Below are 17,051 nucleotides of genomic sequence, written 5' to 3'. Positions count from 1 at the left end.
ACCCTATAAAATCTGGCCAGATTCGTGTGGAAATTCAGTTTAAAGACCGAGACCCTGATGAAACGGTGAACGTCATCCTGTATGCAGAATTCGATAATACCATAGAAATCAACAGTTTGAGAGAAGTCATCCTAGATTACTAGAAACCATGGAAGACTGTTATCCCTCTTTACCTAGTGGAGAAACTTTTAGTGTTGCATTGTTGTTAAAAAATGTTAGAGTTGTTGTTGTTTAGTGTTAAGTGATTTTTGAATGAAAAATGTTGTGTTTTGAAAAAATTGTTTGATGTTATATTGTTGGATTATTGTTAAAAATGTTAGAGTTGTTGTTTAGTGTTAAGTGATTTTTGAATAAAAAATGTTGTGTTTTGAAAAAAATGCCTTTGTCTTTTGTTTAGCTATAAGAATGTTGGATTGATGCTCTTTCATTTCTAACTATCCCTCTCATGACACTCACTAAACGTTGCGACTCAAAAACCGTGTGGGGGATGTTTTCCTTCACGTCCGCGCTTTGACTTTAAGAACCGGGTTGTTTCCAGTCTAACCATCCATTGTCGACTCATCCTCCTAAGAAGATGTGCTCCAAACTAGCTAAACTCAACGAAGCCTACGTGAATTTGCATAGGGTCAGACACAGTCTGATACCGAAGCCAGAAGAAATAGAGAATGTGAGAATGTTAAAAATCACTGAAGACCTGATAGAAGAGCTCTTCAGAGAAGAAATGAACCGGGAAAAAGAAGAATGGACAGAGAAGTACAGACTTCAGAGACAGCAGCAACAGCAACAACAACAACAGCAGCAGCAATCTGAAGCTGACAGAGGCTTTGTCGATTGTCGTATCGACACCAAAGAGTTCTTCTTCTCTTTCCGAAGAAGCAGACCTATCGCCAGAAAGTCTATCCTCAGAGGACATCGCATTCTTAGAAACTAAAAAGAATGCCATAGCAAACAAAAAAACAGCCCTTTTCAGGGCTACCCAATACTCTAGAAAAGAAATAACAATCGATTTGCCAATGTGTGTGGGTAGAGTAGTGTGAAAATAAACACTAACTCTTTATTGATAGTGAGAGTGTATGTGTTTGTGTGTTTGTGTTTGTAAGTGGTTAAGTAAGTTGGTATGGATAGTAGATTAAAATGATGTCTTTTTTTTGGTGTTTGAGGTGTAAATTTGGGGTTAGATTGGATTGCTTTGCGTATGTGGATAGTCTATTGAAGTGATTTATAAAAAATTTTAAAATAGTGATGGGTAGCATAAAAAGTGAGTGAGTGTTTCTTTTAGGTCTGCGCGTTGTTGTTTTTTGGTCATGATGTAGGTAAGATCAATTTTATATTTTTAGGGGATGTTTTCCTTCACGTCCGCGCTTTCACTATAAATTGAAACTCGTTCGGCAGTCCAGCTACCCTTGTTGATTGATCAACACCAAAAATGAACACGAGACTGGAGAAACTGTTGAAACTTCATGTGCATCTGGAATATGCCAGGCGCATATTAAATGAACTGGCCGCGGAAGCCATTGTGGAGGAGGGAAGGATAAGAGAGGAGGAGGAAAGAAGAAACAAAGAAGAGGAGGAGAGAAGATATAAAGAAGAAGAGGAAAGAAGATACAAAGAGGAGGAGAGAAGATACAAAGAAGAGGAGGAGGAGGAAAAGGAGAGAAGAAGAAGAAATTTCAGAATCCCAGAGAGCGAAAATTGGGATTCTGAAGCGACATATCCTGCCTCTGCTCTCTCCCCCAAAAAGGTAAAAAGTAACTGGGGGACAAGATGTGTATGTGGCGCCAGGCCTGGAAGGTGCCACCATTAACCAGGTGTCCATGAAGTAAAAAAAAAAACAGCCCTTTTCAGGGCTACCCAATACTCTAGAAAAGAAATAACGATCGATTTGCCAATGTGTGTAGGTAGAGTAGTGTGATTATAAACACTAACTCTTTTTTAAGATAGTGTGAGGGTATGTGTTTGTGTGTTGGTGCTTGTAAGAGCTAAGGTATGTTTGTGGGAATAGTAGATTATGGGTTTCTTTATTGTTTCTTAGCGTAGGTGAAGAGTATAGTTAGGGTTCTGTAAGCGCTCACGTACGATTGTGTGGATAGTAGATTATGGATTAGTTTATTGTTCTTAGCGTATGTGGAGAGTATAGTTTGGGTTTTGTAACCGCTCACGTACGATTGTGTGGATAGTAGATTATGGATTTGTTTATTGTTTCTTAGCGTATGTGTTTGTGTGTTTGTGTTTGTGTGTTTGTGTGTTTGTGTTTGTGTGTTTGTGTTTGTGTTTGTACCCGCTCACGTACGATTGTGTGAATAGTAGATTATGGATTTGTTTATTGTTCTTAGCGTATGTGAAGAGTATAGTTTGGGTTTTGTAAGCGCTCACGTAAGATTGTGTGGATAGTAGATTATGGATTTTGTTTATTGTTTCTTAGCGTATGTGGAGAGTATAGTTTGGGTTTTTATTATATGAAATGAGAAAGTATAGTTTGGGTTTTATTATATGAAATGAAAAAGTAGGGGGATGTTTTCCTTCACGTTCGCGCGTTGTTTGGTCATGATCTAGGTAAGATCAATTTTACGTTTTAGGGGGATGTTTTCCTTCACGTACGCGCTTTAAGTATAAGAACCCATAGTATTCGTCGTTCAAACCATTCTGCAAAATATAAAAAAAGAAGATGGCTTCTAACCAAATGGTAAAAATACAAACATTACAAGACGTTTTAGACAACTTAGGAATGATGGAGCAGATGTTAATAAGACTGGTTGAAGACCATTATTCCTATAGTCCCCATCGTGTAAAGATGGAAATTAATAACTTAAAAAAGGTAAAGGACAAGATTAGTGGTGTCATGAAAGAGATAAAGGAGGAGAAGGAGGATGAAGAGGAAAGAATAAGAATAAGCAAATGGAACGAAAAGATTGAAAAAGAAGAAGAAAATGAGAAGAGGAAGAAAGAAGAGGAGGAAGAGAAGAAGAAGAAAGAAGAGCAGGAGAAAAAGAAAGAGAAGAAGAGAAAGAGTGTTGGAGATAAAATAAGAACTTGGTGGAGAAAAAGAAGAAATTAGAAGCAGAAGAAGAAGAAAACCCAAAGGCCCTTTTCAGGGCCAGCCATATTTCTCGAAAAGAGATAGCCTTTCCATTGCCTACCCCTTTTTTTAAATTTAAATTTAAATTTAAATTTAAATTTAAAAAATTTTTTAAAAAAATCCCAAAAGCCCAAACTCTATTCCCCATGTTAATTTCCCTTGTCCCTAGACAGACCCAAACTCTATGTCAAATTCCCATTGTCCCTAAAGTGACCCACGATTTCTCTCCATGTTAAATTTCCATTGTCCCTAATCTGACCCAGGGGTCTTTTTAATGCTAAGTCCCATTGTCCCTAATGTGCCCCACTTTACTACTACTATCCATACCAACGTACTTGATCACTTACAAACACAAACTCACGAACACATACCCTCACATTTTTTTAAGAAAGAGTTAGTGTTTATATTCACACTACTTACACACATCGGCAAATCGATCGTTATTTCTTTTCTAGAGTATTGGGTAGCCCTGAAAAGGGCTGGGTTTTTTTTTTGTTTGCTATAGCATTCTTTTTTAGTTTCTAAGAATGCGATGTCCTCTGAGGATAGACTTTCTGGCGATAGGTCTGCTTCTTCGGAAAGAGAAGAAGAACTCTTTGGTGTCGATACGACAATCGACAAAGCCTCTGTCAGCTTCAGGTTGCTGCTGCTCCTGTTGTTGTTGTTGCTGTTGCTGCTGTCTCTGAAGTCTGTACTTCTCTGTCCATTCTTCTTTTTCCCGGTTCATTTCTTCTCTGAAGAGCTCTTCTATCAGGTCTTCAGTGATTTTTAACATTCTCACATTCTCTATTTCTTCTGGCTTCGGTATCAGACTGTGTCTGACCCTATGCAAATTCACGTAGGCTTCGTTGAGTTTAGCTAGTTTGGAGCATATCTTCGTAGGAGGATGAGTCGACAATGGATGGTTAGACTGGAAACAACCCCGGTTCTTAAAGTCAAAGCGCGGACGTGAAGGAAAACATCCCCCACACGGTTTTCGAGCCGCAACGTTTAGTGAGTGTCATGAGAGGGATAGTAAGAAATGAAAGAGCATTAATCCAACATTCTTATAGCTAAACAAACCACAAAGGCATTTTTTTCAAAACACAACATTTTTTATTCAAAAATCACTTAACACTAAACAACAACATTTCTAACATATTTTTTAACAATAATAATAACATGAAACATTTTTCTTCAAATACAATCTACTTTAAACAGGGCTAACAACGTTGTGATTTCCACTGTTGGAAATCATTAGGCCATTGATGGACACTACGTTTCCTAGCTTGAGACAAAAGATAAGCATAATGGTCACAAAACCATCGATCTACTTTCACATCGTTTCTAGAAGAAGAACGAGGATCAAAATGAGTCACTAAATGTTCTAAGGAATAGCCCAGGCTGCGATGATGCAGAAAATACACACAATATTGTCCACACACCAAGGAATCTGTGCCTTGTAATTTCACGTTATTGAATCGGGTGGTCTGAGCATTTCTTCTCATAAAGTCAATGATATCGTCTTCCAAAGGGGGCAATCCGTACGAATCGAAATATTCCACACATCCTTCTTGAGGAAAGTAGACGGCTACCCAGTGGGTTCCTGGGAGATGACTTTCGTCCGTGTTGATCACGTAAGCTTGATGGTCTTTAGGTTTGCGATGAGGGAGTTCATCTTTAGCACAGACGACAGGATTCCAAGAAGACGTATACGAACTGTGGTTCAAAAGGTAATAAAGTTCCCAGGTATCCATTGTTTTGTGTGTGCTTTTTTCTTCTTCACAGGTAATAATAAGTCGTCAATTCGATCCTGACTTTTTGCTTGAAAATGTCTGACGAATAAACGGTTATTCGTTCTGTTTCCTCACTCTGATTCAGGAGAGCTTCGATACGATCGATCTCTTGAGTGGTTAATGGTGGACAAGAATGTTCACGCAAGTCTTTATACCACTGGTGCAACACGTCTTTGTCCGAGATGAGACTCCAAGCTTCGTCCAGATATTCGTCCAATTTTTCTTCTTGACTCAACATCAGGCATTTATCGTGTTGAATTTGACTGGGATGATCGTTTTGACATCCATAGCAATCTTTCTTGATCAATTCCGTCATTTTTTCGACCAAGTGTTTGGTAAAACAGGAGACTAAATGGGCTTCTTGTTCTGGACATCTTGATTTCATCATGATCACTTCTTCTTTTTCCAAGGTCTCCTCACATTCCATCTTTAAAGTTTCTCCACTAGGTAAAGAGGGATAACAGTCTTCCATGGCTTCTAGTAATCTAGAATGATTTCTCTCAAACTGTTGATTTCTATCGTATTATCGAATTCTGCATACAGGATGACGTTCACTGTGTTCCCTGCTTCCAGTGCACTCGCAAACTGAATTTCCACACGAATCTGGCCAGATTTTATAGGGTGGAAATGTCCCTCGTCGCTGCCTTGGTCTGGAGTGAAATCGAAAGCCCACAAAGCATAGCCTCCTGCATAATCCTCGTACGTAATACCGTGACTGGTGTTGGTCCCTAACTGACCCGTGGCTTCGTACAGGGACAAGTACGATCTCAAGTAATTTTTGTTGGCAAAGTTAGGCTCGAAAGGTCGGGTACACAAGGTCTTGCCATCGCGACTGACTTCAATCTTGGACACATTGTAATTTTTAAACTCAAAAGGATTTTCGTGGTAGGCTCCGTTGAAGGCTGAATTCTTGACGATACCAACAATCAAACGCTTGGGTAACTGTCCTTGGAACAGATGATCTTCGATCATGGATCGCTGTCCAGCAGGAATGGTGAAGGTTTTCACTTCCACGCGACGTATCGGATACTTGGCGGTCGTTCTGCTCAACGTCTGACTGATGTCGTTTCCCACTTAGGTAACACTTCCACACGGCGTACGTAGAGTCTGGCTTCTAGGATTTTGGTTTTGTAACCGTCACTATCAGCCATCAAATGGAAAGCGGCACTGCTGCGATTCAGTCTCAAGCGGATATTCACACCGTTCAGCAAATACTTTTCTTGCAACCACATGTCCAAATGCAAGCGATCCATCAGTTCTAAACTACGATTTCCAGCAATTTTCTTTTGTCGTTCTACAAATCCCGTTGTATTTGGATTATCCCCCGCAGTAAGTGTAATTCTGTTGAACTTAGTCGCTTGGTCAGGTTTCCATACCACGCAAGCATCCAGATGAGTGTTCTTGGCTTCTTTTCCGTACGTCAAGAGATTTTCCAGGTATGCTGGATAAGGGTAAGTATCCATGCTGCTGCTGACCAGTTTGTTATTCAAGTACAAGTCCACTTCGCTAAACAAGGAATGCATGAAATTATTGACGGGAGCTACTACTTCATCAGCGTCTATGTTAGCGGGGGGTGTTGTTCCTTCCATCACTTGCACTTTCAAGTATAGGTAACTGCTATTCAGATCGATGTAATCTTCGGGCTGTCCTTTGATTTCAAACTCAATGGGAGCGGAATCGGTCAATGAGGAGACCGGGTGAAATTCCACCCATTGGGATTCTTGCATCGTCATCATGGTGGGGGGCATGGCAAATATATCCAGTTCCGTCTTGGAACAGGCGCATGACTCTCGGTGCATCATTTTTTTGTCTCTTTCTCAATAATCGAAAACGTCTAAGTCTCGAACGCTTCTTCTTTTCTTGGCCTTTCTCGCTTGAAGTCTGGTGAAAGGGTGTTTTCTTCGTCGTCTCTTTCTGCCTTGTCCTTGCTGAATGCCTGACTCGGTAGCGTGCAGGGCATTTATAGGTGTGTCTCGTCGGCCTAAAATGTCTTTGCCCGTTTGCAGCAAGACATTTTTGCCCGCCCTCATGAAGGCTTCTTTAGGGTTTTGTTTGTCGATGATGACATTTTGGAGAAATTCTTTGCCTTGCGTCAGTGCCGCATCTTTCAAGGCGTGCAATCCGCGTGTCACCATCGGTTTCAACACCGGGGCCACCGAACGAAAGGCCGATTTTAACATGTCTCCTAAGCCGTGTCCTCGCTGTCGAGCAACCCCTCGGTACACTGGGTACATGACTTACTTACGAGTCGTGAGAGAACCGTTTTTGAAAATGGAGTTTCACCGTGACTTTTCCTTTGGTGAATGGAATATTTTGTCCCAAATCTCCTTTTATAGTAATGTTGACCGTGTCCAAATACGACTTGCTGACAGGCAAATAGTGAGGATGGACAAATTCGCGGTGAACGTGGTAAGTGTTTCCACCTTCCTCGTCAGCGTTTGCAGCAGAATCCACTTTGAAAGGAATGACACGCAGTAACGGCACGGAGGTGTGTCCCACCACGTTGTATTCCACCACAAACATCAAATTCAGTCCTTGGTTCAGTTCTACTGGGGTACGAAAAAACTTGGCAAATGACTCGTTGTCAGAAATGGCTGATGATTCGGGTTGTGTTTTTTGTTCTACTTTCTTCCTCAGCTCCATGTCACCGCCCAACATGTCAAACAATTCAGGACAAAATAAGAAAGACATGATTTTGGGCCCCTCAGGAAATTTTATCAGGAAGCGACGAGCTGTTTTGTGGTACTCCAGGGTGACACTTTTTTTGGCACTTTCCAAAGCTTTCAGAAACACGACATTAAACCTGGTGGCTATGGTGCTGACCAAATGTTGACCACTAAAATAATAGCCTGCGGGAATGAATAAGTGATAGTCGGTCCACTTTGGATTTTGTGTGTTACGGGTTTTCTTGTCATATTTGACATGGGTATCCAAGTACTTTTGTATTTGCTCGTCATGAACTTCCACCGTAAAAAAATTTTGATTGGGAAGGACATTGAGGACTTGGGTCGGGTGAATGATTTCTACTAAAGCCACTTCCCAATGGGCTTCGTGATCTAAGGGGATGGCCTGAGGTAATTTGGCCGTGTAACAGCACAACGGGTTATGGGGAAACACCTCCATGGAACTGTCACTGGGTAAGGTTAAGTAAAATTGGTTTTCGTGACTCATAATTCCAGAGTTCTGTGGCTGTCCGAGGGGATATTACTGGACGTCAGAGGCGTGTCTCCGCCCAAAATGGGGTTCTGGTTGTTATTGGAGTGGTGACTGACACTGGCACTGGACACAAGGTTCCCGTTCGAGGAGAATTTCAGGGAGGGATTAGGAAGCAGGTAACCGATGCAACTGCTCAATAAAATGGTCCACAAGTGTTTGTCTCCTTGTTGCAAACTCAAATTGGCAATGGCTGCCCCGATGACACAATACACCACGAAGATTTGGCAGAAAAAGACGATTTGCGTTTTAGGCACACGTTCTCCACACCACACCCACAAGGGTTGTTTTTTGTAAATCTTGCACAGAAGAACTAGGTGAAGAAGGAGTGGTCGACGTAGCTGCGTCTGCTGTGTGAAAGGGCATGATGGTCACTTCTTCTTTTTATAGTCGATGACTTGCGAAGCGTCGATCCAAGAATCGAAACTGGGTGGATATCCTTTCCAACGTACTTTGACTTCTTTGACACGTCGTTTGCCCACTTTACGGGTTCTGCGTTCGAGAATGCTTTCGATGTCGTACACGTCGTCTTCCTTTTTGGTGACACGTTGTAACTCGGGCAAATAAAACGTTCCTTTGAGCACTTCTCCGTTCATGTCTTCCAATTTATAGACGGCAGGATGACGGCCATGCACTCGTCCAGTGACGCGAAACAATTCGGTCGTCCAGTTAGGTAAGTAACCTTTGTCGAAAGTGCGTTTGGTTTTGCCAATGCGCACCCAATCTCCTACGGCCAACTCTCCACTTTTCTCGGGGACAGCCCTCGTCGGGGACGTACCAAACAGACGCTCAAACACCAACACTTCGTTGTCGGGAGTCACGTCTTGCGGGGCACGTCCGATGCTTCGATGGTAAGATTGGTTGTACGCTTGCACCAGGTGCGGTATGATGTCGATGTACTTCAGAGTGTGGTGATGCGTAAAATATTTCCACATGCGTTCTTTCAAAGTGCGTTGAAAACGTTCCACGATGCTGGCTTTGGTTTCGGGATTCTCGGTGGTAAAAAAATGAATGTCACGTTTCTTTAATTCTTTTTGGAAAGCTTGGTTCAGAAATTCGGTGCCTTTGTCCGTTTGCCATCGAAGAGGGTGACGACCGCTTTGTTTCAGCATTCGTTGCAGGGCTCGCACTAACTCGCTGCTGGATTTGGAAGTCAAGGGCACGACCCAGGCAAATTTGGAAAAGACGTCGATGACACAAAACAAATATTTGTAGCCACGATTGTAGCTGGCCAAATGAGAGACATCGGCTAAATCGGCTTGCCATTGATGATCGATGCCTTCCACTCGGGTGCGACTTCTGGCAAACTTGCGTCGAATGGGTTTGTGTAAAGTGTAGGTAGCTTGTTCTTGTAACCATCGTTGCACTTGAGGTAAACGGAGACTTTTCAGTCGCGTTTTGGCAGCACGATACAATTTTTGAACTCCTGCGTAACCTGCAGGATGCGAGGGATCGTAGTAAATGCTGGCTAAGACTTTTTCCATTTTTTGAGTTTGTGTGTTAATAAGTCACCCACTCTTCGGTGATGATACTTTGGGTGGGACGAAAGGGTGGTTTAGAAACGGATTTACGTGTCCGATGGGCTACGGGAGTAGAAGTCGAAGGTAGTGGTGGTGGTGGAGGTGGCAATGGAATGGCTTTGGTTTTCTTTTCTTTTTTCACTTGTGGTTTCCCTTCTTTCTTTTTCACTTCTGTCGAAGGAGGAGTGGACATCATCTTTTTAACCCAAGCTTTCATTTCTTCTCGTTGGGGTGTGGGGGACGGGGTCAACAAGGATGCTGCAATCTTACTCGAAATGAGAGCTGCTGACGGTGTTTGAAACACTTCTCGCATCTCTTCTTCCTCAGGCCTTCGTGGGGTAGCATCTCTGGTGACCCCTGGGGATGGTAGTAGTGGTGGTGGTGGTGGTAATGATGATGATGGTGCTGGACTTTTCATCAAGGTCTTAAAATCTTTCAGAGTGGGTAAAGAAGTTTCGTCTAAAGCTTTCTGGTGAAAGAGTTGCAGTCGTTGCAAAAGTTGACCGTACTTTTGCGATTTTTCTGTTTCGGACAAATCTTGGCGATCCATCAAAGACTGCAATTCGTGTTGTAACTGGGACATCTCGCTCAAATGGGGATTGGGAGGTAAATGCGGGGTGTGTTGTTCTTGCCACCGATGGTATTCCATCCATCGTTTGTAAGGCACTAAAGCTAGTTTTCGTCCTTCCATGGGGTTGTCAGCGGTCGATTCTGAGATCTTGGGACTTCCGAGGGCCTTTTTATCTTGCTCCCACCAGTCATCCCAACATGGTTCCCAAGACTCCTTTCAGTATGGGGCCTAACAAGAGAGGCAAAATGCCTCCACGTTGCACTAACATCTTCTTTTTTTGACGAATGCGAATTTTCTTTCGAACCATTTGGCGAAGAACGTGACGATGTTTGCTTAAGCATTGTTTCTGGTGTTTGGACAAAGGAATCGTGCCTTTCAAAACGTTCAAACAACATTCGCACACGGTATCGATGACCTCTTTGGAGGCTGATTGAATGAGTTTTTTTCGTAGGGGTGGAGAAGCTTTGGACAGGACAGATAACAGGTCCCCATGTTTGGCTAAACGTGGTGGCAGTCCTTTCCTTTTCTTTCCTTGGGGTTTTCTGGAGGGTGACATCTTTGAGTCTTCAGGAGCACCGAAAAACACTGATACCCCCGACTTGGTCACAGGCCTTTTTTATACTGGAACGCGTCGCCAATGATTGTCTTTACGTCGTATCAGTTTGAGGACAGGCATGACACGTCGTGCAGGGGTACGTAACGGACTAAATCGAGCCAGTTCTTGCTTGGACAAATCCAGTAAACTTTGTAACATGCCCGATCTTTCTTGAACTTTGATTTTGGGAGAAGGTACTTTGTGAGCAGCAGCCACTGCCGCTAAATTGGAGGGTCCTGCCACTGGGGAAGTTCTTTTGGGGGTCATCAACGGAGAAGTTCTTGGTGTGATCAACGTCTCCAAGTACTCTTCAGTTCTGGGTGTCATTAACGGAGAAGTGGATAAACGCGAGGCTGCCGGAGACACAGTCACCGACGTGGCAGGTCGTGGTTTGCGAGTGTAAGGTTGCGTCCTGGCCGAAGTGCCTCTCTTGCGACTAGTTTTCTTCTGTGGACTTTTCTTTTTCTGGGGACTTTTTCTCTGTTTCTTTTTCCTACGGGCTTCTTTTCTTTTTCCGGGGTGGTGTCTGGTCAGAGGAGGGTCCCGCCACTTGAGAAGTTCTTCTCTTTGGGGACCTGGTCTTTTTCTTCTTGGGGCTTCGTTGGACTTTTGTCTTGGAGATAACTTTGGGGGCATTAGGATCCCATCTTAAGAGTGAGCGAATGATGACGCCTCCTAGAGTACCGCTCCCTCCAGGTTTCAAAATGATTTGTTTTTTGGTTTGAGTGTCGATGCGGGGATCGGCCAGTTGGACCAAAGCGACTTTGTTTCGATCGAAAAAGCGTTTGGTTTGATGAGGAATCTGAATGATTCCTTGGAGTAATTGACGTGCCGTCACCGTGAACCATCGTAATACTTCTTTGAGACTAGCTTCTAAGACACGAGCTCGTGTTTGTGGATTTTTTTCTCGACTGATGCCATAGAAGGCACGAATCAATTTGACGGGAAGATGCGACTGAAGGGACGTCATGTTCACACTGTGTGAGACAGACGAAAAAGGGTCTGAGGTTTTTATAGATTTTTTTCATGGGAGGAGTGAAATGAAGTCGAGGACGGAGACGTGTACAGGACAGGCCCTCCGTCTTGGCACCAGTGGTGAAACAAGTGGGTACGAAATCGCAAATCCTCGGGGGTCGTAGGTTTCAAATCGACGAGTAAATAGGCGTGTGGCGTTTGAGTGGCATCGTCGTACGCCTGAGTCAGCCAAGGCGTTCCTAACTGTTTGGCTAAGACTTGCACTTGCGATTTATCTCGAGGGCTTTTAAACAAGACCACGTAATGCGCATTGAGACTGATGGTGCGATGGGCTTTACTTTGTTGAAACAAATTTTGGGTGATGTAAACGACACTGGCATTACGGTTATGCCCTTTGCGCGTGAACCACAATTTAATTTCTTCTTCGTCTTCTCCTAACATGTCGTCGAAAATGACCAAATGGGTTTGACGGGAGTCAGAGACGATGCCGTCGTCTTCTTTAGGAATGCCTTCCACAAACACGATGGAATCGCCTTGACTTTCTCGCAAGAGGTTGTACGCCGATTGCCACTCTTTGTAACACCACACGATCCGTTGAGGGGGTCGATCGATCAAATGATGTTTATGTTCGATCAGACGTTTGACGAATTCGGTTTTGCCAGAACCGCTAGGTCCAGCAATGAGCATGTTAAAGGGATGGCGAAGATACAAAGCCTCCCAACTGGCACGATCTAAGTGTTCGTCGATGACTTTGACAGTAGAGGAAGAGGGAGCAGAGACAGCAGAGGTAGCCATGGTGTGAGAAATGTCACTTGTGACGCGAAAACAAACAAGACAAGAGTTTATATACTTTTTCAGAATTCGTTTATTGAATGTTTCAAACATGAATACGAAAGACAAAAATACATAAAAGCCAAAGGCTTAAGTACAAGGATAAAAGGCACATGATAACTATGAACGTGGAATAAACACAAGTGTCTGTACAACAACCACATGTTTTGGGTAATGTTCTAACCAGTTCTATAGTAGGGGGTAAGGTCACACAAGTGTCCTCCCGAAAGGGTCTTTCAGGCCTGTCCACGACAGTCCTGTCCTGGGTGACGGGTTCTTCTGGCACCGTCACTAACACGGGTTGAAAAGTAACTTTTTTCCTTGAACAACTCTCGTGCATACTGGGCCACTTCTTGGGTCCAAGCCTCAAAACCCCATTCTTTCCAGGCACGGACATCTGTCCAATGGGGATGTAAGTCACAAGCTACACACACATCGTCATACACGTCTTGGGTAGCTAAAAGTTGACGAATCTTTTTTTTTTGTTGAGGTCGAGAAGTATCCAGATGAAAACGCAAGGCTTTGAGCAAAAGGAGTTTTTCGTGACCATTTAAGGCCATTGAGGTGGTAAGTACTGATCGTAAAGAGTCCACAAAGAATCGGCTGGTAAACGAAATCACAGAAAACAAGTCACTAAGACACACACCACTTGTCGTCCCAAATTGAATGGATAAAGTTCTTGTAATAATTGATGGTAATGATCCACGGTTTGAATATGGTCATTGAGTTCCTTCCACGGAATCTGTTGAATGATATGTGACATAATCCGTGACATGGCAACTTGATTTTATAGTGTCTTTGTTTCGGAAGCAATAAAGGTAATTTCTAACCAAACACGTTCGTTCTCCCGTAGGGAATTTAAATGTTACATACTGTAACTGAAACGTCAGAGTTTGTCTAGATGTTTCGTCTTTTTCTAAGCAGATTCCATGTAACAAATGTTGGTAATCCTTTAAATCGTCTTCCTCAATACGTTGCAGTAAGTGAATCTCGAAGTAACCAAAATTACGAACGTCTGGTCCATCCTCATTCATAAACTGAAAGTGTTCAACAAGGTCTGACCACTGAAAAAATTTCTGACGAATCAGTCCTCTTATACCATTCAGGTACCAGTGGTTAAAGATCTGGTGACGTAACGGATGCAATTGTTCTTTACGTTTGACTTGTATTTTCACCAGCTCTCGGTAAATCCTTTCTCTCAACTCCTCAGGCAAGCCCAAAATGTTCTCTTGTAAAGTATCCATAAGTATATGCACTGTTTTTGGAATCGTTAGGTGGTGACCAATAGCCTCGTTTAACTTTGTGCCTAATGTAATATCCACTCATAATCAGTCTTCTTGTACTTTGGAACATAGCATAATTTAAAAACGGACGAATCACTTTGAGTTTGCGTTTCACTTGTATTTTGATCAGCTCTCGGTAAATGCGTTCTCTCAACTCCACAGGCAAAGCACGAATGTTCTCTAACAAAGCATCCATGAATAGGTCATACTAAATCCTCTTTGGTCTGACACAAGAAATGTACTCTTTGCACAAACATGGTTTTACTTCAGTGTCGAATTTAAATCGTTCAGTCACTAATCTACACATTACAATTCGTTCAGAAGTTTCCTCTTTCACTAAGTTGACATTGTGTTCAAGATGTTGGTAATTCGTTAACTCTTCCTCTGGAATTCGATGCAGTACGTTTACAATGATGTAGGTAGAATCGACCATAACAAACCAATCCTTTTTAAAACTAGAGGATCGTTCATCAATGTCTGTCCGATGGAACACTTTCAGTTGAATCAATCCTTGTATAGCCTTCAGGTACCAGTGGTTCAAACACCGGTGACGTAACGGATGCAATTGTTCTTTACGTTTCACTTGTATTTTGACCAGCTCTCGGTAAATGCGTTCTCTCAACTCCACAGGCAAAGCACGAATGTTCTCTTGTAAAGTATCCATGAACAGATGATGGTAAGAAGTTACTTCAATGTCTCGGTCCCACTAAGGGTAAGTAATGACAATTCGGTGACCATCGAGCATGTTCTACGTAGGCCGAATCTTGCGGTTCCCAGTGGTAAAGTGACACACCGCAACTGAAGCACTTGACTTTATCTCCTTCGCCCAAGTAGAAAAATCCGGCTCTGGCTAATTCTTCGGGGGTCGGTCCTCCCAGATACTTAGGCCATTTTCCTTTGAACGATTGATAACGATTTTCAAAGTCGCAGTATTCCGACAAACGCACAGGAAACGAATATTCGTCTTTCACAGGTTCGTTTCGATGAGGGTTGGGTGACAGGAACAGGAGTTTGTTCAAGGCTGGATGACATCCGTAAGGGGGTAGACGTGAAGGTGAACATTCCCCTTTAAAACGAAACCCAGTAAAATGTCCAAGAGGACGAGCGGCATCCCTTTCGCATCCCTCAGGTTTGACACGCACAGCATCACTTTCCATGATAGGGGTAGTGACACTAAAGTTCCCATGATGCTTTACGCCATCGCTCAGGTCACAAGGTACAGCATCGTATCCATCGCAAGGCTCACAATCGCATTCCACTTCCGAAGCCCCACACTTGAATTGTGCCTTTCTGAACAACTTGTTTCGTGTTTCTCTGAAAGTATTCATCTTGTTCGCTCGGTCTTGGTAGTCACAATGAACTATCGATCTTGACCATAGCCCCTTTTTATACTAGTCGCAATGCAGTCTCCAGCTTGTACATCTTTCCTTTTTTACGTTTTTTATGTCCTGTTCTGGAAGGTACCGTCTCTAAGGTACCGTCAACATTGTACCGTAGTGTGATGGGTGGAAAGACCATAGAAAGGTAAGGGCAGTGCGGAGACCATCGAGTATGTTCCAGAATAGCTGAATCTTTATAGATACATAGATCCATTCGTAACTTCAGTCCGCAAGCGAAACACTGTACCTCGTATCCCAATCCTGACTCAGGTCCTAAGTAGACAAATCCTGTTCTAGCTAAAACATGCGAAGAAGGTAATCCTTCCCTATCCGTAGGCCATTTCTGAAACGTGTCCAATCGACGGCACAATCACAATAGTCAGGTAAGAAGGCTGGAAAATGGTAGGGTTTGAACTTGGAGTTCTCATCGGGTTTCTCACTCGATTCTTGCTGTGGCGAAGTCATCTTTCTGGTGGGTGGCTATCCTCTTACAACCAATGTTTTATACCAACGTGTCCATACGGTAAGGTGAAATGATTGGGAAGTCGAACTCGCTTCTGGTACACGATTTGATAAACTTTTTCCAATGGTCGACTGACGATGTGGTGAGTGGGTAAACGTACGATCTTGTTCGGTTGGTGAGTGGTCACTTTAAAGTTTCCATCCTCTCCCGATTGCAAGGCTTCTTTCAATACCCCAAAGTTGACCACTCGACTGGTTCGATGATTCAGAGTCAGTCCTTTCACTTTGCACGTCGTGTGCACTTCTCCTTGTTTGTCACGGTATTCGTAGCCGTAATTTTTGGGACCGCCACTGACGAAACTTAGAATCTTGTCGTCGGGATGCTCGTCTGTCCAGGCTCCTAAACGGTCTCCTTCGATGTCAGGGTGATGTTGAATCGGGTGATGGATGTAAATGCAACTGTCCGTGTCAAAGTATAGGACGCATTCTTCTAACAGTTCTAAAGCTTCGTACAATTTTAAGCGAACATGGGCTGTCACGTAAGCCGCAATGATGACATTTCCAAAAGGGTCGTCTTGTACAAAGTCCAGATCTTCTTCGTAATTGACCAAGATTAAATTCTCTCGAACGACGTCCACGTGTTTCATGTATTTGGTTTTGTCGTGAATCATCTGGAAGTAGCGGGAAGGTTCTGTCAAATATTCCGTCTTGGGTAAACACGGTCGTTGTGCCATTTTTCCCCACAAGCAATTTAACATCACTTTGGCAAACGATCGCCTGCCTTCGTTTTTCTCGATGTGGTCTAAAGTGATGCCTTCTTGTTCGTAGTATTTCTCTTTGAATTGTATTTGGTCTTCGGGAGTGTGACACCAGGAAGGATAGCCGCTGGCTTCTTGCTTCAGTTTCAAAAAGGCATCCACGTAGTCGGCGAAAATGCCTTTCTGAGTAGGGTCACCCTTGTGGTATTGTTGTGTCTTGGGAAAGTGGCAAATTTCGTACACTTCTAACAGTTGCTATCCCATGTCCAGAGCTTTGAACAATTCTACGCTGACCCAGGTTCCCGTCAAGGCCCGTTCTTCCTGGCTGTGCTGACAAGGTTGGTCTTGGTTGCACGTTTCGGCACAAGTACGGCACAAGGGAAACATCAGCTTGCCTTGACAATGGTGAGGTAAGACGGGATGGTATAGGTTCGTGGGAGGCAAAACTTTACACTTGATCAAGCCTTCGTATTGTCGAATGTTTTTCAGGTCGATGTGTTCCGTTAACAATTGCGGGTGCGCTACAGGAAAACGACAATATTTGCACACGTAGGGATACAGCGAACACACGTCCAAGTATTTGATTTCTTCTCCTTTCTCTTCGTCGGCTTGG

The sequence above is a fragment of the Sinohyriopsis cumingii genome, chromosome 1, assembly GCF_028554795.1.
Source record: "Sinohyriopsis cumingii isolate HCF-2022 chromosome 1, ASM2855479v2, whole genome shotgun sequence".
NCBI lineage: Eukaryota > Metazoa > Mollusca > Bivalvia > Unionida > Unionidae > Sinohyriopsis > Sinohyriopsis cumingii.
Note: the sequence above shows the minus strand (reverse complement) of the source record.